At 42.6% G+C, this 25,443-nt stretch overlaps 1 pseudogene; it reads right to left on the reverse strand.

Annotated features, from left to right (window-relative positions):
- LOC102868180 overlaps positions 1–23,970 on the reverse strand; it is a 34,955-nt pseudogene extending 10,985 nt beyond the window's left edge.
- Between the last annotated feature and the right edge of the window lie 1,473 nt (positions 23,971–25,443).

Consider the following 25,443-nt stretch of genomic DNA (forward strand, 5'->3'; position numbering starts at 1 on the left):
ATTATTGACGAACAATGGTGTCCGTTTTTTTTTTCATTTTCAAGGATATAATTTTATTTAAATTCACAATCATGGAATCACCAGTCAAGAAATGAAAGGATGTATGGCTTTAAATAAGGTGGCAAAAGACTTATTTAAGGTGCTAAGGACCAAAGGTGTCTACCCCTTTATTGCTTTTCATACAATAATTCATATACTGGTGCTTCATTCACATACATTTTATTTTATACATTCATTCATATCCATTGTGGGGCTTTTTTTAAAAATTAATTTTAATTAAAGTTTACAGAGAATTTGGATTTCTGTTCATTCACTGTTGCACTTTTCTTCCTGCCTACCCCTCCCCTCATTTCACTCTTCTCTTTGAAAAGTAAAATAAAAATTCTTTCATTGCTATACAATCCCTCCCCCCAAGTCCACTCTACTATGCAGCATTCATTCTGGACTCTTGTCATGACAATAATACCTAATCACATATCCCTTTTAAACAATTCTCTCCCTCATCTGTTTCAATGCAGTATACATTTTTTATCCCCTCTTTTTCAGTCTCTTCCCAGCCCCGATGTCAGTCCCATTTTACAAGAGAGGCATTATGCAATATTTGAGTTTTTTTCATGATTGAGATTTTCACTTAGCATAATGTCCTCCAATTTTGTATAATATTTAATGAGTTCCTTATTTTTCAATGCAGCATAGTATTCCATTGTGTGAATATATCAGAGCTTCTCTATCCATTCATTTGTTAATGGGCACTTGGGTTGTTTCCAACTCTTTGCTATTGTGAACAAAGCCGCGATAAACATGGGTGTGCATATATCTGCTTGGATGTCAGTTATGGTCTCTTTGGAGTATATTCCTAGTAGTGGAATTGCTGGGTCAAATGGTATCTCTATTTGCAACTTTTTGAGAAAGCATCATACAGCCTGCCGTAGTGGTTGCACCAACACTCCCAAAAACAGTGAATAAGGGTTCCAGTTTCTCCACAACCTCATCAGCATTTGATGTTTGCTGTTCTGTTAAATTTTGATATTCTGACTGCGGCGAAATGGTATCTCATAGTTTTTTTTATTTGCATCTTTCAGAGCTAGGTATTTTTTTTTTTTTTAGAGCTAGGGATTTTGAACATTTCTTCATGTGCTTGTTAGCCATCTGAATGTCTTCTTTGGTGAAGTGTCTGTTCAAATCCTGTGCCCATTTTTCATTTGGATTTGTTGTGTTGCTCAAATATTTTTATAAATTCTAGATATAAGTCCCTTATCTGACATGTCATTACCAAATACTTTTTCCCAGTCTGTGGCTTCCCTTTTTACCCTGTTGGAGAAGTTTTTGGATGTGCATAGGGATTTGATTCTTAGAAGGTCCCATTTGTCTATTTTATCTTCTCCTGGTTGTAGGTTTTTCAGGATACTTGGAAGACTGTTCATGTTGTGGACTTCTAGGATTTCTAAGGTTACAATCTTTATGAAAAGAAACTATTTCTTCTATGAAGTTGCTGGTGTGGTCAAGCTGCTGGCCTTTTGATTAGCAGCCAAGGATCTGATCATTGCACCACCAGGTCGCCTTGTAATTGCCCTACAATAAAAACCCACTGCTGTCAGGTCTGACTCATGGTGCCTCTCCATTGGATTTCTGAGACTGTAAATCTTTAAAGAAAGAGACTTCTCATCTTTCTCCCAGCTAATTGAGGTTAAAGGAGCCCTGTTAGCACAGTGTGTTATGTGTTGAACTGCTAACTGAAGGGTCAGTGGTAGAAAGCCACTAGCTGCTTGATGGAAGAAATATTGGTCATCTCTTCCCATAAACGTTTATGGCCTCAGGTACCCAACAATGGGTCACCACAAGTAGGAACTGACTTGACGACCATGGGGTTTCAGGTAATATAGGATGACCTCATGATAGCTTAACTGATATTTCTTATAAGACCCTCTTTGCAAACAGGTTTGTGTTGACCGCTACCAGGGATTAAGACTTCAATATATCTTTTTAGAGGAATACATTTCACTTTCTAACATAGTCACCCAATCCATGTGTAACTGAGGGCAGAATCCAGGTCTCTAAGCTCTCAGGTCCTTCAGCTCTCATACTCCAGTGACTTCACTGTTCCACAGCAGTGAGGAAAAGATTATTGATAGAGAAGTTCAACCTGTGGCCTGATTGGAGACTAGTTCCTGTACTTGGTCTGTGGCTATCATGACAACCATCTGGGCCTCCCCTTAGAGTGAAATAATCACTCTGTATGTAAAGGGATCTTACTCTCTCTTTGTAGAATCAATACTCGGGGTAAACTTGATCTGCACTCTCATTCCTAGCATCGTATCTGGCAAATGCAAGCTCCCCACAGATGTCTGAATGAAGGTTCTCCATTTTTGGAGAGTAAAAACAAACAAACAGAAAAAGAGTTGGCCCAATAACTCAGCTCGCCCACCAGCGTGGGCAACGATTACAAACACAGTCTTCAGCTGGCAACGTTCTCTTAGCAGACCCACCTTTTGCCAGCTCAAATTCACCCACACAGAGGTCTGGTTCTTCACACATGAGGGTGCAAAGAGAAGTTGTTTCCCTCTTCAACCAGATGAAAATAATTTGGACTTGTCTCATCACTGCCCAAGTTCTGTCAGCCATGTGGAAAATGAAGGACGTGCATTGACTAAGTCTCCATTCATTCGGAAATTTGGCTTTGTTTCATGAGTCTCAAGGGTCCTGCTGTAATTGTGTGTGTGAGAGAGAGAGAGAGAGAGGCCTTGGCAGAAAATGACTTGATTTACAGTAGGCTGCCTATGTGTTGGCGAGTGGGAGTCAGACTGTATCTACTGCTTTGTAAGTGTCTGAGGACAGTGGCAGTCCAATGGCATTTCAATTGCAGTCCAATTGCTTTTCCTGGTGGGGGGACGTTTGGGGGGCTCTCCATAGGGTTCAATTCTGGCCACTGGAGGTTTGTGTATTGCAATGATGGTAAACAGATTTCAGAAGCACTTACAGACTAAGGTTGACCAGGAAAAAAAATCTGGAAATCCAGTTCTGGAAATCAGTCAATAAAACCCCTATGAATCAGAGTGGTCCAATCTGCCATGTAGGTGGGGATTGAACAGGACTTCTCAATATTCCACTGTCGATGGGGTACCCATGAGTGTGGGCTGGCCTGACAGCAACAACAGACTGTAGGTTTGAGACCAAGAGTTGTACCTCACCCTCTGGCTTACGTCTGTCGCACTGGGGCTGCAGGTGGTATCACTAAGGGTCTACAGGAGATGTGTACCTCACCAGCTGACAGTATTAGAGGAAATGACATCAAAATGATGGTAGGTTAAATTTTTGTAGACTGTTTCAGCAGAAATCTACTATTCTTTTTAAAATACCTGTAGGTGAAAACTCGCAAAAGGGTCAGTCAGCTATAGGTCAGTCCAGCCTTGAATGCAAACAACAATAGTTAAACAAAAGGGAGCTCTGGTGGCCTTGTGGGTAAGGAGTTGCATTGCCAACCCGAAGACAAAGGTTCAAATCCACCAGCTGCTTCTCTCGAGAGAAATGGGAAATCGTCTGCCCTGCTATTTACAGCCTCTGAAATGTGTTTGGAGGGTCAACTGTGACTTGGTTCTGACTTGAGGACACATAACAACAACAACAGTTAGACAGCAAAAACGTCTTTCCACAGCCTGGTTTACATGGGTCAGTATATTTGAAATGCTAAAGCTCTGTGCTAATATACTTTTTTGAGCCTTCTAATGCATTCTCAGGAAGCTCTGGTGGCCTAGTTATAAGAAGCAGAGATGCCAACTCAAACGGACTTGGTTAGAATCCACCAGCTGCTCCATGGGAGAAAGATGGGCAGTCTTCTGCATAATTTATTGCCTCTGAAAACTCACTAGAGGATCAGCTATGGTACCACTGTGTAGTACATAAAAATGCACTCTGGTTAAAGCTGTTATTATTACCCAATTATACTTCTAATCATATGGTTTCAGCTGCACAACTATGTTTATACATTGTTCTTGTTACTGCCTTATTTTTCTAATTTGCTAATTTTGTCAAATTTTCTGATTTTTTAGCAACGACAATGTGATAATTAGTACTGACAAACCTACACCAGAATTTTTTTTTTGAGACTAAAGTAGTAATCAAGGTAAATGGGGGGTGGGGGTTAAAAATTTTTTAAAAGACTTCTCTTAGTTTCTGTAGTTTCTACTTAGTTTAAGTGGCTTGAGGGCAGTTAGGTTTAATCTCTACTAACCCCACCAAGGGTAACTGTCCCCATCAACAGCATCCACAGTAGAAAACCAATTCCAATGAGGCCAGACGTTTCCCCCGATGCTCTCTGAACCTAATTCTACCTTTACAGCCATCTCTCTCAGAGGTCTCAAGATGTGCTATCTGGTATGCTACTCTGTTGCAGTGGCCACGCAGAACTCACAGAACTATTCACAAAATAACAAGGTTTATTAGAAAAGTTAACAAGTTACAGTTCAGGTTGGAAACAGGTTGCAATTATTCAGTCAGGAATAGCTTTTCAAGGGGGTTTATAGACCCTTTGATCTTTAGCCATGTGGATTTAGATAAGTATTATAAAATTCTCTTAATTCTGCCAGTTATGGAGTCACCCGTGATCCCTGTCCCAGTCTTTCAGCAAGCTTGGGCAAAGGCCCCTGGCTCTGGTTCCATGGGGCAACAGTCCCAGGTCAGCTCTGGGTCATGACAGTCTTTGGTACCCACTGCTGCTGCTGCTTTCATTGAGGTCCCACTCTGAGGTGCACAGGAATCTCTGCCCCAAAAGAGCATATGCTGCGTTGTCTGCTTAATTTCCTTGCTGATAGTGAGGTTCTCATTTCTGCTGATAAAGCCGCTTAATTTAAAAGCCATTTTGAACAGTAAACCCACTACACCCCAGTGACTAATAACGTTGTATCTAATAATGTTATAATTCAATGTTTAAAGATTTTACAAATCAATTTTGCTGTTGGTTTGCATAGACTCTAAAAAATGTGACATTTAAAAAAATTATGTCTATCTTGACCACATGTCATCCCATAATTAAATTGATAATAAGCATTCCTAAGGATCAATAGGGAATTCTGGTGTTTTTTAGTGGTAAAGAGTTGCACTGCCAGTCCAAAGACAGGCAGTTCAAATCCACCAGCTGCAGCCAGGAGAAAGACGGACCGTCTCCTCCCTTGTGGTTTACTGCTTCTGAAAACTCACTGGAGGGCCAGCTATGAGTCAGTTCTGACACTTCAGCACATAACAACAAGGATTCTGTGTGATCTGGTACAGAAGGAGGTCCATGAAGGGGACAAGTGGTGACACCAACCTTGGGGATGCCGCTGGCTAGAAGAAGGACAGAACCACTGCACTTGCAACTTTATCTAGCACCAATGTCACATTCAGGAAATACATATGCAGCACCACAGAGAATCCGCCCTCCTCCATCCCATCAGACACCTCTTTCTACCTTGCTGCCCAAGATTGTTCCTTGGTCCAACACCACTAACTGCCATGTGGACTTAATAAAACAGGCTTGTCCCATTAACCCAGCTTCGCTCTGCATAAGCAGAAAATTACTCTGGATATAAGTTGAGCCGCAAGCCAAACTGCAAGTCATCGAGAACTGCTTTGCTGCCAGTTCTCTGGCTTCGAGATGATGCCCCCCCCCCACCTTTTATGTAGATAAAACAAGAGAACTCCTTACTGTTAAATATAATTACTTAGGTTATTGAGGCATTATGCTTCTATCTTCAAACCATAACCATCTTGAGCAATTCCGCCTGGTGTCCTTTAATGATTTGAGCACCCCAGCTGTTATTCTTTTCTGGTTTAGCTCTGATGGAACCCTTCTGTGCCTGCCATGGACGTGAATAATGTGTTTTGGTGGTGGTGGTAGTTTGCAATTTTAGAGAATCTTTGTGTTACAGAGTAGAACTACTCCACAGGGATGTTTGGGCTGTAATATCTGCAAAGGTAGATCTCCAGGCCTATATCTTTTGGGTGGATATGAACTGGTAACCTTTTGATTGTCAGTTGGATGCAAACTATTTGCACCACCCTGGGACCTTCTTGGAATTCTTAGTTACAAAAAGACAAGTAGGGAAAGGTAGGGAAAGTTTGTCCTTTCTTCTCTCTCTCTCTCTCTCTTTCTCTCTATCTCTATCTATCTACACACACACACACACACACACATTCTTCATTTCCCACTGTGTTTGTTTTCATTTCATTTCTGGGTCAGTAGATTTCCTTTAGGGAGTTTTGATTTTTTTTTTTAATTAATAGAAAAAGCATAAATTTCAGCCAAAACTCTTGGTGCATGCATGAATCACTGTAGAATATTCTATGAAATCAATGTTATGTAGTACTGTAAAACACCTAGCCACAAAAAAAAACCCCTAACACAACAGGGCACTGTGAAGGCCACACAACAGCCAACCTTCAGATGTGAGCTGAGGGAGACATGGCCTCCTCCAGGGTGTCCCTGGCCCCTGCAGCCTTTTCTGCTTCAGCTCCTGCACCTGTTCTCATCCACAATTGCACAAGAGGACCATTAGCAGATCCCTGGATGGTACGAAAGATAACCCACTGAGCTGCTAATCCAAACTTTAGAGGTTCAAATAATTGACCATCTGAGGCAAAATAGGCAGCATTTGTCCAATGACAGAAGCCAGAAGGCAAGAAGGGACAGGAAGGAAGGCCAAAGGAAAACAGGCCACCCGGGGAAGCAGAGGAAAGAGTGCTCATTCTTGGAAGAGATTGGAAGTAATGCCACAAAATGAGATGTGTTTAAGTGTTGAAGGGAAAACCAACTTGCTCTGTAAATGCTCACCTAAACCACAATAAAGAAAGGTCCAGTGATCTATTGTCAGAAGAAGAGCCCTTAAAAACCTGACAGAGCAGAGTGCTGACCTGCAAAGGGTCGCCGGGGCGAGCAGTCAACTCAGTGGCAGCCAGTGTTTATGCCCAACCGTCTTTCTTTAGGAAATTCTCTCTTTCAGGGCAAAGAAAACAAAGACTATGTCTTGAGTGAACAAAGAAAAGTCTAGAGGGTGTTTGTGACTGAAGGGAGCTTTATACCATTGTTGGTGCTGGATGGTCTCATGAGATCCAGAGCTTGCTCACCAGCAGGGCGCTGACAGAAGAGCTGGGCTTGTCTTTGTGTCTCAGAGAAAAACTCTGCAGGGGCCCCAAGAGGGTGAGGGTGTCACTCTCCCACCAGCGGGGAGGTGGGGCCCCTTGTGTCAATGACCGCTGCGGAGGGCTGAGATTTCACACAGCTGAGGCTGTTTCTCACTGGCACCTTGTTTGAGGTTTGGAAGGTCTGTGGAGAGCTATGTTGTGTGGGCCCCTGAGGAGATGCCCATACACTACAAAATTCCTCAGAGGCTTGGGGTGGGAGGAGAATGATACTTTGTGTCCATGGTTTGTGGCTTGTTTAATTGGAATTCCTGACCTAGCCCAGGCCTTCTTCCCAATGCAATCCCTGCCTCCAGGCCATCAGACTTTCCACCTGACTCAGAGCTCAATGACTGCCTCTCCTCCCCTCTGCCAGTCTCTGAGTGTTAGAACCCAGCCTTCCTCCCCTCCCCGCTTCAATATATCGTGCCCTTCCAAGAGTCTCCCACCATGATAAGCATGCCCTCTACCTTTCTCTGCTCTCTGTATTCCCACTGATGTGGGTCCCCACAATTCCCTCATCCTCTCCGCTGCCTTCCCAAGCTACGATCACAGGCAGGGGACCTGGAACTCCTCGCTTGCTCAGCAACTCAACCCTGCTGCCCAGAGGGTAGATACCAATGCATTTTGGCTGAAGATAAACCCCAGAAGCTTCCTAAGACTATGGGTCATTTTTGGCCCAGGAATGACTGAGATCAAGACATCCTGTCTTCCTGTGGGTTGGGAGGTCTGAGATGGGATGAGCTAAGAGAGAAGCAGAAGCTTAGCTTGGCATTATTCCTTCTCAACCACCTCCCATCTTGACAGTTTCCTGGCAAGTTGCAGGTGGAGGTGAGAATAGGTGCTTATCTTTACAACAGACTAGACCTCTTTCCTTTGGTAGAATGGCAGGGCCAATTATGCTGGAAAGTCACTGTAGAGAGAAAATGCCACAAGATGTTGGGGTCAGAGTTAACAGGGGCTTTGATGTCACTCAACTACTTGTTGGTGTAGAGTCAGAACCAACCCATAACTGACCCCCACCTGGGTTTCCAGAGGCTGTAAATAAAAAATAAAAAAAAAGAATCACTCCCGCTCTGTCTGCATTCCAGAGGGGGCGAAAAATGGAAACTGCCAACAAATTCATTTTACTTGGCTCCATAACCAACATACATGGTACTAGCAGCCAGATCAGGAGACAAATTGCACTGGGCAATTCTGCACTCAGGGACCTCTCTGAAGTTATTGAGGAGCAATGATACCAGTTTGAAGACTAGCATGTGCTTGATTGAGGTCATGGTCTTTCCAGTCACTTCCTGCGCATCTGAGAGGTGGACAATGAAGAATGGCTGACAGAAGAATTGATGACTTTGAGCTGTGGTGGTGGAGAAGAGTATTGAACATCCCATGGACAGTCAAAAGAACAGATATTTCTTGAGAGAGTGAAGCCAGAGTGCTCCTTAGAGGAAAATATGACAAAATTTTACACCACATACTTTGGACATGTTGCTAGGAGAAGTATTGCTTGGAGAAAGACACCATTCTTGAAAAGATAGAAGGTCAGCAAAAGAGAGAAAGACCCTCAACCACATGGGTTGACACAGTGACTACAGCAATGGTCTTGAGTATGTCAAAGATGATGAGGATGGCACAGAATAGGACAGGGTTCCTGTCTGTTGTTTCTAGGGTCTCTGTGAATCACACTTGATGGGACCTTACTACAACAACAACAAATCAAAAGGGAGGAGTTTACCCATCCCTCTCCAATAGAGCTGCTGGTGGATTTGAATCTCCAGAGAGAAATACCACCTTTGATTTAGCAGAACAGAACAACTCCCAAAGGACTGTGTGCCACCCAAGGGGATGGGAGTGTGTTGAGAGGAAGTTTCTCCAGGAGCCAAACTCCAGTATGGGAATTTGCCTGTAATTAATTTTGCTGTAAAGACCACCATTCTCTGGTAGTTAGAATCCTCCAGTGGCTGGATGGATAATCTCCCCTAGTGCCATTTACAGCCTCACAATCCAATGGAGGGCGAGTTCTGAGTTTGTTCCAACTTGAAGCATGAGTTTGTGTTTGAGTTAAGTTTGTTAGCATGGTTGCTTCTGGAAAAACAATAAATGAGGAAGACCAAAGAAGAGCTGATGCTTTCAAGTCATGGTGCTGGTGATGAGGACTGGCTACCCCATGGACAGGCCACAGAACAAATAAATCTGTCTGGGAGGAAATGCAACCAGAGTGCTCTTTAGAGACAAGGATGGGGAAACTTGGTCTCACATATTCTGGACATGTTTTCAGGAGGGGCCGGTCCTTGGGAAAAGATCTCGTGCTGGGAAAGGGAGAGGGTCAGCAAAGGAGAAGGAGATGCTTAAGGCAATAGATTGACACGGTGATTGCAACAATGAACTTGAACAAGGCAGAGATCATGACAATGGCACAGGACAGGGCAAGATTCAGATATGTTGTTCACAGGGTCACTATGAATTGTTAAATCAACACCTAACAAGCAACAATAATAACTCGAAGGGAGCAGAGAAAAGTGAAATTGGGAAGAGGAAGGAGTTGGTCTGTGGTGAAGACTCAGAGGAGGCCTCAGCCAACCTTGAAACTGTGGCAGCTCTTCAGAGCTGTCCTGAATTGGCGCAAGAGGCTTTGACCTTTATTCTGCCTCAGGAAAAGGGTGTGCTTTGCATGAGGCTAGACAAGGCATCTCTGTTTAGCTAGTTCCCAAGAGGCCTGGTACTACTCACTTCTTGTTGTTATGTGTTATTGAGTTGCCTATGACTCATAGTGACCCTTTGTACAGCAGCTCTGAAGCCTACCCTGTCCTGAGTCAGTCTCACTGACTCTAACACAATTAATTCCACTGCCCCAGTCATCTTGTCAATCCATCTCATCTGGGGCCTTCCTCTCCTGTGCTGTCCCTCCACCCTTCCAAGCATGATGTCCTTCTCCAAGGACACGTGCCCAAAGTATGTGAGACAGAGCTTCAAAATCCGCATCTAAGGAGAGACTTGGTTTCACCCTCTTCAAGGCAGACCTATTTGTTCTTCTGGCAGTCCATGGTATGTTCAAGACTCTTCCAGACCACAACTTAAAGGCATCAATTCTTCCTCTGTCATCCTCTGTCATTGTCCAGCTCTCCATCTTCTGAATACAGCCTCAAGATCTGGAGGAATGATCCTTTTGGTCCTAGAACAATGCGGTGAGATGTGCAGTAGAGGGTGGAATGCGAGATCTCTGAGGAAATGCAGCCAGGGCACTCAATAACAGGATCCCTCCCAAGGCTGTGAGGAGTCAACAAAGACCTATAGAAACTGTGGCAGCCAGACCAGGAATGAGTTCTCTACCTGCTCTCCTTTCCTGTCTTTTTCTCAGTAATTCTGGCAGGAGAGCTGTGCTGGGAGAGGGCTGCAACTCACCTGTGTCACTGAGAAGACCAGTTCTTCTTGACTTCTTCAGAAACAAGAGCAGCTTGGACACAAGATGTCTTTGTGGAGTTTACCATGTCCTGGTATAGAAAGCATCCCCCTGCTTCCTGACAATGGATGGATTTTGTCCTCAAAATGAGCGGGCTCCAGTGTCTCTCACTCACACCATTAGCAGAAGAGATAACTCAAAGAATTGGTGACTTCAATTGTTCAGAGGGTTGTCTGTGGGATAAGGATGAGACTTAATGGACTCTTGGGGGCGCTATCTGGTTTCCATGTGCTAACATGTGTGTATAGACAAAATAGTCACATCTCTTTCATTGCCTCTGACTGAGAACTTCTCTCTAAAGCAAACCTCCCTGGATTGGTAACTAGTTACACTGCACTTGACTCACGGTGTTGGCAAAGCTACTGGACTGTCAGAAGCACCAGCCAATCTGTTTTGGAGGACAGGCACCCAGTGTGCTCCTTGGAAGCAAGGATGGTGAAACTTCACCTCACATTTTTTGAGCATGTTTTCAGGAGGGTTCAGTCCGTGGGAAAAGATGTACTGCACAAAGGAGAGGGTCAGTGAAAGAGATGGAGATCCTTCGTTAGATGGGTTGGCACAGCGACTTCTGCGATGGGCTTGAGCATATAACAGAGGTTATGAGGATGGCACAGGACAGGGCCAGGCTCAGAGCTGTTGTTCACAGGGTCATTGTGAGTCATAGTAGACTCGACAGCCTCTGACAGCAACAATGACCTCCTTCGTGTTGACCACTTTTCCCTTCAGGATGTCTGTGTGGGGGTGTATGTCCGTGTGTATCATTTCCTAAGGCAGTGTTTATTTCTTCCCGTTAGGGACCCTGGCATCCTGGCTTCCCCATTCATTCCATATTTGCATCTCTCACTCTTCACTGTAATTTATTAGCTGTATGTCCATACCATTTGTTACCACTATCCCCAAGCTCAGGAAGCTGGCTTTGGCTGATTTATCTCTCCATTCTTCAGCCTTTCTAGGCTTTCTGAGTTTCATTTTAAAATATCACAGGTCATCATTTTGAACACTCTTTGCATTTTCATTTTGATGGATTAAATTGGCTGGAGGTTTGGTTTTGGAGTTAGGATTTAGGGAGTTTATTTTTAAAGTAATGTTATCTGTAGGCTTGATGGGTCCTGCAGAGCTAGACAAAGCATGATGTTTTGCAGATGCCATGCAAATAAGATACTCACCAAGTTCACGGGCACACTCATTTCCCCTCTCGTCTTTGACTTGCATTTATTTATAGAGTTACTTATCCTCCACAAATCCACAGAGCAAGATAGAAAAAGAAAGCATTGTCCTGCAGAAATTTTGCTCTGGTGACTTAAAGGTACAATAACAAAGGGGAGAGTCTCTCTTTAAGATGCAAGCACAGGGCAGTGGGTAATAGCAGAGGACCAAGCATTACTTGGGTTTCAGTCCTGATTCTCCCACCAACTAATAGGATGCACTCATCCAAGGATAATTGGCCCCAAGACTAGATCAGCTAAAGTCAAACCATTTAAGAAGGTTGACTACATGCCAATATATTATGCCAAGTGACATAAGCCAGACACAAAAGGACAAATGTTGGATGATTTCACTTTCATGAAATATCCAGAATCAGGAAATCCATTGAGGCAATAGAAGCTTAAGTGGTTGCTAGGGGCTGGAGGGCAGGAGAGGGGAGGGAGGCTGAGACAGTTTTTAAAAGAAAAGAAGGCAAATGTGTTAGGACAGTGTGTCTGTGAGTGGGGGTTAGGATGGAGTTAACAAGGGATGTGGATGCCTCTTTCCGATCCCAGCTCGCCACGAACAAGCTGAAAGACTCTGGAAAGGTGGGAGGGGGAAGTGTGAAAGAAGAGCATGAATCCAGTGGATGGTTGTATTAGAAGAATCCCGTGTCGCTGCTGCTGTCAGTTGCTCACGAGTTTATTCTGGTGAGGTTCATGGTGATGGTAGGTGTTCAAGTACAGCTGCCCCATGGGGGTTTTGTGGATGTGATCCCAATGGAAGTGAATCACCTGGGCCTTTCTCCCGCGGTTTTGCCAGAGTGGGTTTGAACCATCAACCTTTAGGTTAGCTGGTGAGCACATACCATTCGCTGCACGTGGGGACCTTAAGGGGGTTGTGTTGATTCTGATTGGCAGCAGTCAGAACTGCTGTAGGACAGGGTAGAACTACCCCGTAGATTTCCTAGGCTGTGATGTTAATGGAGCAGATGTCCAAGCCTCTTCTTTGAAGCTACTGGTCAGCTGCTGGCCTTTCAGTTCGTGGTCAAGTGCTCTAGCCATTATGCCACCAAGGTGCCTTTAAAACCTGAGATTCGGGGAGCTCTGGTGGCCTAGTGGCAAGAAAGCTGCACTGCAATCCCAGAGGCACATGTTTCAAATCCACCAGATGCTCTGCCGGGGAAGGAGGGGCAATTTCCTCCTGTACCAGTCAGATCTGATTTGACAGTATACACACACAAAAATAATAAAAGAAAATTTAAAAAAAACACAGAAAAACCTGAGACTCTAAATTCTGTTTGATTCAACCTTATCCACTTCCTAAACAACATGCCTCTGGAAACTCTATGAGCTTTGTTTGATATATGTCCATAGTTGTAGAGGAGCTTCAAGCTTTTTGTTCATAGGGTCGCTATGAGTAGTGCTCGACTAGAAGACAACCACCACCAACAAAAATAGTAACAATAGGTCAAATAATTTAGGATAGATTAAAATGTCAGTGGGACCCTTTTCCAAATAAAAAGCTAAAATAAAACTACAAGTTATGAAAATAAAAATTTCCCCCCTTTACTAGAACCTTGTTACTAATCACAATGATGTGGTCACTCTTGTTGTTGCTATGTACCATCAAGTCACTTGCGACTCATAGCAACCCTATTACAAGAGCCTTAAACGCCTCTCTATCCTGTGCCAACCTCGCTGTCTCTGACACACTCATTCCCACAACCCCAATCACAGAATTGATCCATCTCAGCGAGCGTCTTCCTCTCCTTCGCCGTCCCTCCACTCTCCCAAACATGATGTCCCTCTCAAAGGACTAGTCCTTCCTTGCAACATGCCCAAAGTATGTCAGACTAAGCTTCAGAATCCTTGACTCCCAGGAGCATTTCGGCTTCACCTTCTCCAGGACAAACCTGTTAGTTCTCCTCGCAGTCCATGGTATATTCAACACTCTTCTCCAGCACCACAGCTCCAAGGCATCAATTCTCTTTCTGTCATCCCTAGTCACTGTCACTCTTACGCTGAGTAGAAAGGAACAACAATGTGGAAGTTCTGGCATAATTTTTAGATGAAGATTATATGATGATGACCTGATAGGGCGGCCTTCACTGTATGTCTGATTTTGTAGCAGACTGCTTTGTACACATATTAGAGAACTCATTTCTTTTCCCAAGGATCTCTCTCACACCCTGGTTGATAGTTCTCTTCTTCAAATATTAACCATGTTACCTACTTGGCCAGTGGCTTGTCACACAATTCTGGCCAAGCTACAACGCTTTCATCAACTTCCACTTTTGAAAGAATTGCAAATGCACTTTGTAACCAATTTGCATTGTGATGTGCTTTATTTTACTTTTTATTTTTAAATCATTTTAGACTTACAAAAATAATGACGAGATCCTGTATACCATTCACCCAGCTTCCCCTAATGTTGAAAAATACACGGTTTAGGCTTTGAGGTAACCCAACTCTTTTAAAAGTGTTTTAAAAGTGCCACTATTCTATATTGTTTAATAAGTCAATATTTTTAAGATTGTAATATCAGCATGACTAGCCATCTAATAGGGCAAGGGGCATGTTTGTATCTTAAATAACCAAGTCTTAAATTATTTTTGTATCCTGGAAATTTCCTTCTTCTTCCTAGCTAGTTGAGCTGTCAAAAGAGAAATTTATCAACATAGATAAACTTCAGGAAAATTAGAAAGAAAAGTATTTCTAAAATAAAAACCAAAATAAAAGCAAAAAAAAACCCCAACCCTATTTTAAAAATGCAAAACCAGGCTATCAATATCAGCACATAAATGCTGACTAGTCTACGAGTTCTGGTGACGCCATTCATAGGCAGCCACTAACTCAGGGCCACTAACTCAAAGGCCATGTCTTTCTGTGTGTGTGTGTATGTGTGTGTACCGTCAAATCAGATCTGACTGGAACAAGAGGAGATTGTCCCTCCTTCTCCAGCAGAGCATCTGGTGGATTCGAACTGCTCACCTCTGGGATTGAAAGGCTATGTCTTTCTGATAGTTAAAACTGTCAAGGGATCCTCAGGAGAAAGATGGGTGATCTCCTCCCATGCAATTGACAGTCTCAGAAAACTCCATAAAGGGTCATCTATGAGTCAGTTCCAACTTGAAGATAATGAGAGTTTGAATTTTGACAAGCTTTATTGGGAGTGCAACAGTTTTTCATGAATATCTTTTCTTTTTCTCTCTCTTCCAGGCTCCAATCCAGGATCAACTCATTGCCTCAAGTTTGTACGTTTCCTCAGTGTCTTGCAATCTGTGTCTGAAATGCAGATGATAATCACAACTGGACACTCCTTCGCACATGCTTGGATGAGACTCTAATAACATGTTTTGAAAGGGCAGTAATAAGGGTTGACAAGGATGCAGAGAGATTGGGATTCACGTACATTGTTGGCTGGAATGAAGAATGGTGGAGTTAACATCCTGGTGGATGGTTCTGTTCTTCAAAAAAACTACAGAATTTGTTGTGGAAAATACGTTGGCAATTACTGAGTAAACTAAACAAAGAATTACCATGCAGCTCAGCAAATCTGCTTCTAGGTATATACTCTCCCAAATCAAAACAGGTGTTCAAAAATTCTGTACATAAGGTTTACAGCAGAGGTATCCACAGCTGTCTAAAGATGAAAACAACCCAAAGGCCCATCAGTTTGGGACTACCAAATGTAGTATATCTTACAATAGAGTGTCACACAGCCGTAAAGTAGAATCAGGCACTAGTGCAAGCTATAACATGGGTAAACATTACTGCCTTTTTTTCCCCCCTGCTCTTGCTTACTTTGGAAGTTCCAGTGACCATGGGTGCCACCACTGGGATTTGAAATACCAGTGTCATAACTCCTAGCATTATAGAGGCATGCGCACCACCATGGTGCAGCAAATGGACAGATGATTTCCTAGCATCAATTATTTTACTTTAGACATTTTGAGGAGATGAAAAAGTGAGGAAAAATGGAGTTGCTTTCATAGTTGGAAAGTTATTTCTAGATCCATCTTGAAATACAATGTTGTGCGTGATTGAATAATATCCATATACATATAGGGAAGTCTGGTGAATACCACTATCATTCAAATATATGCACCAACAACCAGAGCCAAAGAGGAGGGAATAGAAGATTTCTACCAACTTTTGCAGTCACAGATTGATCAAACGTGCAATCAAGATGCATTAATAATAAAAATGAGTGACTGGAATGCAAAAGTTGGGAACAGAGTAAAAGGATTAGTAGTTGGAAAATATGGACTTGGTGACAGAAATAAAATTGGAGATAGGATAGAATTTTGCACAACCAATGACTTATCCATTGCAAATACATTTTATAAGAAACACAAACACAGGTTATCCACACGGATTTCACCTGACGGTATACATAGGAATCAGATCAATTACATCTGTGGAGTCACTGGAGAAGCTCAGTATCAACTGCGAAAACTAGGCCAGGGGCTGAATGTGGAACAGACCACCAACTACTCATATGCAAGTTCAAGCTGAAGCTGAGGAAAATTAAATCAAGTCCATGGGAACTAAAATTTGGCCTTAAGTCTACCACACTTAAATTTCAAAACCATCTCAGGAGTAGATTTGAGACCTTGCACCCTAGAGAGTGAAGACCATATGAGTTGTGGGAGTATATCAAGAATATCATCCAGGAAGAATGCAAAAGGTCATTACAGAGACAGAGGAGGAAGAAAAGACCAAGAAGGATGTGAGAAGACACTCTGAATATTGCACTAGAGTGCCAAGAAACCAAAACAAAGAGAAGAAATCAAGATATTAAGGAGTAGAACAGAGACAGCATGAGAAGACAAAGTAAAGTATTATAATGAAATGTGCAAAGAACTGGAGTCAGAAAATCAAAGGGGCCAAACTCACTAGGCGTTTGTGAAACTGAAGGAACTGAAGAACAAATTTAAGCCTCGAGTTGCAATAATTAAGGATGCTTTGGGCAGAATATTAAATGATTCAGGAAGCATTAAAAGAAGATAGAGTATACAGAGTCATTGTACCAAAAGGAATTGGTGGGCACAGAAGGATTTCATGAAACAACCTATGAGCAGAAGCCTGTGGTGATGAAGGAAGAAGTTCAAGCTCTCTGAAAGAAATAGCAAAAAACAAGATCCCGGGAATAGATGATATACCAATCGACATATTTGAACAGATACTGCCCTGGATGTGCTCACCAAGTTGTGCGAAGAAATCTGGAGGACAACCAACTGACTGGAAGAGATCTATATTTGTTCCCATTCCAAAGAAAGGTGACCCGACAGAGTGCAGAAATTATCAAACAATATCATTGATATCACATGCAAGCAAGATTATCTAAAAACTACTGGAACAGCACATCAATGGAGAACTGCCTGAAGTGCAGGCTGGGTTTAGAAGAAGTCGTGGTACTAGGAATATTATAGCTAATGTTTGCTGGATCTTGGCTGAAAGCAGAGCATACCAGAGAAATGTCTATCTGTGTTTCATTAACTATGCAAAGGCATTTGACCATGTGGATCACAACAAACTGGGGCTAACTCTGAGAAGAATGGAAATCCAAGAACACTAGATTGTGCTTATGTGAAACCTATATTGGACCAGGAGGCAGTAGTCAGAACAGAGCAAGGAAACACTGCACGGTTCAAAATTAGGAAGGGTGTATGTCAGATGTGTCCTATCACCATACCTTATCAACATATATGCAGAATAGGTTATTCGGGAAGCTGGGCTCTATGAGGAGAAATGTGGCATCAGGATTGGAAGAAGACTCATCAATAATTTGCTTTATGGAGATGACACAATCCTGCTTGCTGAAACTGAGTAGGATCTAAAGCACTTGCTGCAGAGGGTCAAGGACTGGAGCCTTCAATATGGATTGATGCTCAACATCAAGAAAACAAAGATCTTACCACTGGACCAATTGGCAGCATCATAGTAGATGGTGAAGAGATTAAGATTGTTGACAACTTTAGTCTGCTTGGCTGCACAATCAACACTCTTGGTACCTACCAGCAGCCAGCAAAATAAAAGACAAATTGCATTGAGAAAGTATGCTGTCAGAGATCTCTCCAAAATACGAAAGAGCAATGATATCAGTCTGGAGAGTAAGGTGTGCCTGATTCAGGCCATGATCTTTGCAATTACTGGCTATGCATCAGAAAACTGAACAATGACTAGGGATGTTAGAAGGAGAGTTGATGCCTTTGAGCTGTGGCACTGGAGAAAAATATTGAATATGCCATGGACTTTTAGGAGAACAAAGAGGTTCATCCTGGAGAGGGTGAAACTAGGCCGCTCCTTGGAGGCAAGGATTCTGAAGCTTTGTCTGACATACTTTGGACATTTTGCAAGGAGAGACCAGTCCTTGGAGAGGGATGTCATGCTTGGGAGGGTGGACAGATAGCACAAGAAAGGAAGATCCTTGATAAGATGGATTGACTCAGTGACTGGGGTAATGGGGGTACGTGTGTCAGAGATAAGATTAGCACTGGATAGAGCAGGGTTTATGGCTGTTATACGTAGGGTCACTATGAATTTCAGGCAACTCAATAGCACATAGCAATAACAAAACCAGGCAAACATGAAATGAACAACATTCTAGATGTATCTATCTAAAGATAGGGTACTCTGCTGGCTTAATGATATGTTTTGTTGCTAATCCAAAGGCAGGCAGTTCAAATATACCAGCTATTCTGCAGGAGAAAGATGGGTATTCTCATCCTATGCTGTTTACTGCCTCTGAAAACTCACTGGAGGGTCTTCTATGAGTCAGCTCCAACTCGACAGTACATAACAACAAAGATATGTGGGTGATTACTGAAGTGATAGCATTATGTAACCACTTACCATGTATTAGAAAGGAGATAAGTTTAAAGACCAAGGTATGCCTGATCTAGACCACATGGTTGTTGTTATGTTCTATCTAGTCAGTTGGCCGCATCACGATGGATGGAGAAGAGATTGAGGTTGTTAACAATTACAGCTTGTTCGGTTCCACAAACAACACTCTTGGCACCAGCAGTCAGTCACTAAATCAAAAGACAAATTGCATTAGGAAAATCTGCTGTCAGGGACCTCTCCAAGTATTATAGAGCAATGATGTCAGTCTAGAGACTAAAGTGCACCTAATCCAAGCCATAGCCTTCACAATTGCTTGTTATACATTAGAGAACTGGAAAATGACTAGAGATGACAAAAGAATTGATACCTCTGAGTTGTGGTGCTGGAGAAAAGTATTAACCATACCATGGACTACCAGGAGAACAAATAGGCCTGTCTTGGAAAGGGTAAAACCGAATTTCTCTTTAGAGGCTAGGATTTTGAAGCTCCATCTCATATACTTTAGGCACCTGGCCAGGAGGGACCAGTCTTTGGAGAAGGACATCATGCTTGGAAGGGTGGAAGGACAGTGCAGGAGAGGAAGACTGTGGATGAAATGGATTTAGTCAGCGACTGGAGTAGTGGGATTTGGTGTGTCAGTGAGACTGGCTCAGGATAGGGCAAAGGTTGGAGCTATAGTACATAGTGTTGCTATGAGTAACAGGTGATTTGACAGCACATAACAACAAGAAGAACCTACCCCCAGTTGACCTTCTAGCAGGTTTTCACAGGCTGTACATTGCACAGGAGATTGTGTATCTTTCTGCTGCAATAGCTGGTGGATTTGAACTAAGTGCTTTTGTTGGCAGCTTTACCTCTTTACCCAATTAAGTCACTAGAGCTCCTTGATCTGAGCCATAATATGTTCTAATGCTTTGTATGCATGTGAAAATTGGACAACTAATACAGAAAAACAAAGACAAATTTATTCCTCTGCATTGTGTCAGAGAAGACTAATACACCATGAGCCAACAAAAGACTCAACAAATCTGTTTTGGAAGAAGTGCAACCAGATTGCTCTTTGAAGCCAAGGATGATGAAACTTCACCTCACATACTTTGGACATGTTGTCAGAAGAAGCCAGTCCTTGGAAATATTCATCGTTCTAGTTAAAGTGAAGGGTCAGCAAGAGAGGAGAACTTCAATGAGACAAACTGACACAGTGACTGTAGCAAGGGGCTTCATTCAGCAAGGTCGCGATTGTGAGGATGGCTCAGGATAGGGCAAAATGTCAACCTCTTGCTCTGAATGTCATTACGAGTCATAACTAAGTCAGCAGCACCTAAGAGCAGGTGCTGTTCAAAGTGCTTTCTCTATCGTGATGTATCATCTGGTTGGAATGGATTCACAGTTGACCCTCCATCAGGCTTTCAGGGGAGGAGACTATCTTTCTCCCATGGAGCATCTGGTGGATTCGAACCATGTGCCTTTGGGTTTGCAGTGCAACTTCCTACCCCTAAGCCACCGGAGTTCACTTTCTAGAGTGAACTTCACTAGAAACTTCTTTATTCTTCATGTCAACCATAAAGTGGTGGCGGTTGTTGTTAGGTGCCCTTGAGTCAAGTATGACTGATGTTGTTGATTGCCTTCGAGTCGAGCGTGACTCATAGTGACTCTGTGAATAAAAGCCCTGAAGCCTTTCTCTAATAATTGACATGTATAAAAGTTCATGACTCATAGTAAACATATGAATAATAGACCTGAACTCTGTCCTTCTCTGTATCTTGTCATCTCTGACACTCTTGAGCCCACTGTTGCAGTCACTGTGTCAGTCAATTTTGTTGGGAGTGCTCCTCTCTATCATTGACCCTCTACTTTTTAAAAAACATGTTATCCCTCTCCAAAGAATAGCCTCTCCAGCAACATGCCCAAAGTACGTGAATTGAAGCTTTGTCACCTTTGCCTTCAAGGAGCATGTTAGCTGCACTTTCCTCAAGACATATCTGTTTGGGGGTTTTTTTTGGTTTTTTTTTTTTTTGACAGTCCATGGGATATTCAGTGCTCTTCTCCAACACCAAAACTCAAAGGCACTTAGGTTTCTTCTGTCATCCTATTCCTCGTCCAGCTCTTAGATGCATAGCAAGTGATTGAAAATATCATGACCTGAATCAGGAGCACCCTGGTCTTCAAAGTGACACTGTTGCTCTTTAGTATTTCGGAGAGGTCTGAAATAGCTGACTTGCCCAATGTAATATGTCTCCTGTTATTCTGACTGCTGGTACCATGGGTGCTGCTTATTCATTCAAGCAAGATGAAATAATTTACTTCAATCCTTTCTCCATTTTTTGTGAGGTTACCTGTTGGCCCAGCAGTGAGGACATTTGTTTCCTTGATGCTGAGATGTAATCCATACTAAAGACTATAGTCCTGGATCCTTTGCAGCAAACCTTTCATGTCTTCCTCACGTTCAACAAGCAAAGTTATGTCTACAGCATAATGCAAATTGTTGATGAGTCTTCTTTTAATCCTGATGCCACATTCCTCTTCATAGAGTCCAGTTTCATCAATTATTTGCTCAACATAGGTATGGAGATACATCTCTGATGCACACCTTTCCTTACTTTAAGCCATGCAGTATTCCCTTGCTCTGTTCTGATGACAGCTTTTTTGGTCAATGCTATTATTATTCCCATTTTACAGATGAGGAAGCAGAGATACTAGTAGCATAACTGGCATTTAAGCCCAGGCAACGTGGCTCCATAGTTCACATTCCAAACTGTGAGTCATATTACCTCTTTATAGGAGTGCCCTCTGCTAAGGAAGAAGACAAATCCGCACTGTTTCTATATTTGAAGCTTTGAATGAAGGTCTGTGGGGGTTTTGCTCACACTATTGGACATTCCCTTCCTCTCTGACCAGTGGATAGAATTCCATTTGTCTGAGCTGGAGAGTGAGACATGGGGTAGAATGAAGACCTGGGTGCCGCTCACAGCCCCAGGAAGTCCTTTTAAAGACTTCATAAAGGGTTCAAAAATGGAAAGAGAATCTTTCCCCCTGATTGTCCTTTGGCTCTACAAAGTGAATTAGCCCAGCTGGGTGGATATCTCTCTCTTCAGTCTTTTGGTTTTCTGTGTTTTGTATGTTATCATTTGCTAAAGATATGGCAGCTACTCTTTGCATGGATTTGCAGCTAGGAGACCTAAGTGTGTTTTCCCACCTCCCCCAGGAATGCAGCCAGAAAAAGCAATGGCATCCAGAAGGAGCCATCTGGGAATGCTTCCCAGACTGGCTCTAAACTGGGGCACAGAGCCAGCTGCACACCCACCAGCCTCAGAGTTCACCTGGATTGGACTCACTGAAGAGGAGTTTGTACCAAAAGTGGTCTGTCTGAGCCCCTAAATATGTAGATTCCGGTAGATGGTCGTCTGGGAGGAAATAAGCCCTGATGTAGCCTTTGTGTCTGTTGCATGAGCTTCAGACCTGAAGGGCAGTTTTGATAATGCTATGTCAAGTTCAGAAAGTGTAGATATATCAGTTGTTTTGGTTTCTTCTAGACACCTACTGCCAACCTGAAAAAAAAATGGGAGTAATGGTATCCAAGCTCATGGCTTAGAAGTCAAACATGGCTAGAACAGGACACTGTTAGAGAATTGCTAGAAATCCATGCTGGATTTAGAAGAGACTGTGGCATCAGATATAACATTGTTATTGTTAGATGGGCCTTGGCTAAGAGCAGAGAATATCAGGAAGATTATTACTGTGTTTTACCCACTATGCAAAGGCATTTTATCGCACAGATCTTAACAAATTTTGGGTAACACTCAGAAAAATGGGAATCCAAGCACACTTAATTGTGCTCATGCAAAACCTATACCTAGAATAAAAGACTGTTGTCCGATCAGAGCAAGGGAGCACTGCACTGTATAAAATCAAGAAAGATGTGAGCCAGGGCTCTATTCTCTCTCAATACTTATTCCATCTGTATTCAGAGCAAATAGTTTGAGAAGTAGGACTTTATGTAGAAGAATATGGCACCAGAGATGGAGAAAGACTTGCCAACAACTTGCCTTATGTAGATGACACCATCTTGCTTGCTGAAAGTGAAGTGGACTTGAAATGCTTGCTGCAGAAAATAAAAGACTACAACCTTTGATTTCCACTACATCTCAATGTCAAGAAAACAAAATTTCCCATTGCTGGGCCAATAAACAACGTCATGATAGATGTAGAAAAGATTGAAACTGTCAATCACTTCATCTTACTGAGATCCACAATCAACCCTTGGCACGAGCAGTCAAGAAGTCAAAAGGTATTGCATTGAGAAAATCCGTTGTCAAAGACCTCTCCAAAGTCTGAATAACAACATTGTCAGTTTAAAGACTAACATGTACCCTATTCTAAGCCATGCTGTTTATTGCCACCGAGTCAAGCACGACTTATAGCGACCCTATGAACAAAAGGCATGAAGCCTTTCGATAACTATCATCATTTTATCAAAGTTCATAGAGTTTCCAGAGGCACATTGTTTAGGAAGTGGATGCCGCTCCTGCTTCCAAAATTCAAACCATGATCTTTTCATGCATCTGAAAGTTGGACAATGAAAAAGCATGACAGAAGAAGAACCAATGTCTTTGAGTTGAGTGTTAGAGTACTGACCATCCCATGGACTGGCAAAAGAAGCAACGTCCTGGAGAAAGGGCAGCGAGAGTGCTCCTGAGAGGCAAGGAGGGTGAAACTTCATCTCACAGACTAGGAGGGGCCTGTCCTTGAAAAAAGACACCATACTTGGGAAGGTGGAGGAGTCAGCAAGAGAGTAGGATACTTTCAGCAAAATGAATTGACAGAGTGAGTATAAGAACAGGCTCAAGGACAGCAGAAATGATGAGGGTGGCACAGGATAGATCAGGGTTCACATTCATCGTCGATGGATTAGTGTGAGTCATAGTTGAGTTAACAGCACCTATCAACCATGACATGCTCTCATGCATCAATAATAAGCTTATACAACATCGACCAAGCCTGAAAACTTTTAGGAGTTTCATTGCGGCCTACTATATTGTTATTGTTGTTATTATCATGGCCAGGGAGTTAGAACTGACTCATGGCTGACCCTCCCTTAGATTTTCAATGCTGTAAATCTTGTGAGAAGACGATACCCATCTTTCTTCTGAGAGGCCAAGGCTGAGTTTGAACTCCCAGAGTGGGATAGCTTTGGGCCAATAGCTTAAGTCTCTTTGCCACCAGAGTGCCTTGTTACTAGATACTCTCAAGTTGTCCTGATTAACAGTCACCCAAGTCCAGAAGAACCAGACACTGCTTGTGCTGCAGCTCCTCCATCATCATTGCCGTATTTGAACTTGCTCATGCAGTTTCTGGTCAATCTATTGCACTGAGGATCATCCCCTTTTGCTTCCCTTCTATTTTACCAACCATGATGTCACTCTACAGAGACTGGCTCTCTTAACAACATAGCCGAGACTATGTTGATGAAATTTTGCCATCCTGGCTTCTAGGAAGCATTTACTGCATTTCTTCTAAGAAAGCTCTATTGATTCTTTTGGCAGTCCATAGTACGTTCAGTATTCTTCGTCAACATCGTAATTCAAATACATTAATTCTCTTTAAGTCTTCCTTATTCATTGTCCAGCTTTCACATGCATATATTGTTGTTAAGTGCTACTGAGTTGAGTACTGATCCATAACGATCCTATGAACAACAGGTTTGAGGCCTGTCCTATCCATCCTGTGTCATCCTCACACTTTCTGGCACACGAGACCCTGTTGTGGCAGTCACTGAGTCAATCTACCCGGTTGAGGGTCTTCCTCTTTTTGCTGACCTTCCACCTTTACAAGTATCATTTCTTTCTTCAAAGAATAGCCTCTCCTAGCAATAACAACATGCCCCAAAAAATGTGAGGCCAAGCTTTATCATCTTTGCCTCCTAGGAGCTGCACTTTCTCCAAGATATATGTTTGTTCTTTTGGCCATCATGGGATATGCAGTGTTCTTCTCCCACATCATAGCTCATAGGCATCAATTCTTCTTCTGTTGTCCTTACCCATTATCCAGCCCTCCAACACATAGTCATTGACTGGAAATACCATTACCTGAATCAGATGCACTTTAGTTCTCAAGCTGACATCATTACCCCTCAATAATTTAGAGAGGTACCTGATGCAAACTTTCCCAGTGCAATACGTCTCCTGATCTTCTAACTGCTGGTACTGAGAGTGTTGATCGTGGATCTAAGTAAGATGAAATTGTTGAAAGTTTCAATCTTTTTTCCATCTATCACCATGTTACCTATAGGTCCAATCATAGCAATTTTTGTTTTCCTGATGTTGACATGCAATCCAAATTGAAGGCTGTAGTCTTTGATCTTCTGCAACAAGCACTTCAAGTCCTCCTCACTTTCAGCAAGCAAAGCACCAGCAGGTTGCATCATGAGGAGTCATCTGTATAATGCAGGTTATTAATGAATCTTCCTCCAAACTTGATGTCATATTCTTCTTCATAGAATCCAGTTTCTCAAATAATTTGCTTAGCATACAGATTGAATAGGTATGGAGTGAGAATACAATCCTGAAGCACTGTCTTCTTAATTTCAAACCATGTAGTGTTCCCTTGTTCTGTTTGCACAACCGCCTCCTGGTCTAGGAATAGGTTTCACATGAGCACAGATAAGTGCTCTAGGATTCCCATTCTTCTCAATATAAGCCATAACTAACATTGAGATGTTGCAGTCATGTTGTTGTTGTTGTTATGTGCCATCGAGTCGTTTTCGACTCATAGCGACCCTATGCACAACAGCCCTAA

Source organism: Elephantulus edwardii, unplaced genomic scaffold, assembly GCF_000299155.1.
Source record: "Elephantulus edwardii isolate Elephantulus edwardi_28Jun2011 unplaced genomic scaffold, EleEdw1.0 scaffold00191, whole genome shotgun sequence".
In the NCBI taxonomy this organism is placed as follows: domain Eukaryota; kingdom Metazoa; phylum Chordata; class Mammalia; order Macroscelidea; family Macroscelididae; genus Elephantulus; species Elephantulus edwardii.